The sequence below is a fragment of the Nicotiana sylvestris genome, chromosome 4, assembly GCF_000393655.2.
Source record: "Nicotiana sylvestris chromosome 4, ASM39365v2, whole genome shotgun sequence".
Lineage (NCBI taxonomy): Eukaryota > Viridiplantae > Streptophyta > Magnoliopsida > Solanales > Solanaceae > Nicotiana > Nicotiana sylvestris.
The window spans coordinates 168,497,231-168,498,394 of record NC_091060.1 but is presented as its reverse complement, the minus strand read 5'-3'; the positions used below and the strand labels follow the sequence as shown (position 1 = coordinate 168,498,394).

The window sequence follows — 1,164 nt, the reverse complement described above, 5'->3', positions numbered from 1 at the left end:
TACAAATGCATTTATTGAAAAGATATAGGGCTGGTACAATTATTTAATGCCTTGATTCGGGTCTGAACTAGCCTACTAGACTCTGTCAGCTCTAGTCGCATGTCTTGGGAGCCTCCCACCTTTTCATCATGACTTAATCGGTCCGCACTGCCTCGCAGCTGGACGTCGATAACTCCCCGGGTGTTAATTTCGACAGTAATCTCGAGCCTATAGAAACGTGCTTATGAAGCATCGTAGTGACCGAAAATTGGACCCTCCGATTTTACCGTATACAGAATGATTTGTCTGATGAGGTTCGCTTCAAAAGAAAATATGAATTTTTGAGTTTTACAATTAATATTATTCCGTAGTTGATCATTGAATGACAATCCCAATTTTTTTATCAAGGATTAGCTGCCAATCTATTCGAAGAAGATATTTGGAAATTTGTGTAAGGGTTACTTAACCATGTATCTGGCCATATATAATATGTTAATATTGTAAATATTGAAGTTCAGTTTTCACCAAAAATGGTAAAATCATCATTGTCTACATATATTAAACTTCAGTATTTGAAATACTGATGAAACATTGAAAAGTTTGTTCAAAAAGTATGTCAAATGAAATATTAGTGATGGTTTTCATGCACTAAACTTCAATTTTTTTGAAGTGGAATTTATTTCAAAACAAAGTTTTAAATTTCAAATATTCTTTTTCTAACTTCAATTTCAAACACTTTTGTTTAAACTTCAACAAGATATTTTCCAATAACATTGTAGGATATCCTCAGTACAAAGGAAAGAAAGAACAAATAATTTAGAATTGCAGACGGCTAAGAGCAATAAGGGGATGTAGCTCAAATGGTAGAGCGCTCGCTTTGCATGCGAGAGGCACGGGGTTCGATCCCCCGCATCTCCATCTTTTTCTGTCGTTTTTGGTGATTTTTCAACTCATTGCTCATCATTGTATGAAAGACGTATAAAAGTTTTCTGCTATTTACTAATTTCATTTTAGATGAATTAACTTCATGCGACTATCAATTATTTGAGCTTATCCCAAAAGATTTACGTTTCATTGATTATTTGAATTGAAAAATCAACAATAGCTTTTCATAATCTTTCAGATTAATTCTTTTTCTTATTTTAAGCTTTTAACATAATGATAAACGTGGTTCAAACCGGTTAT

General features: G+C 33.2%; 1 non-coding gene across 1 annotated transcript; it reads left to right on the top strand.

Moving 5' to 3' along the window:
* The first annotated feature begins 824 nt into the window (after nt 1-824).
* Nucleotides 825-897, top strand: TRNAA-UGC (transfer RNA alanine (anticodon UGC)). Its single transcript has one exon. It is a non-coding gene; the product is annotated as a tRNA-Ala (tRNA).
* Nucleotides 898-1,164: the final 267 nt, after the last annotated feature.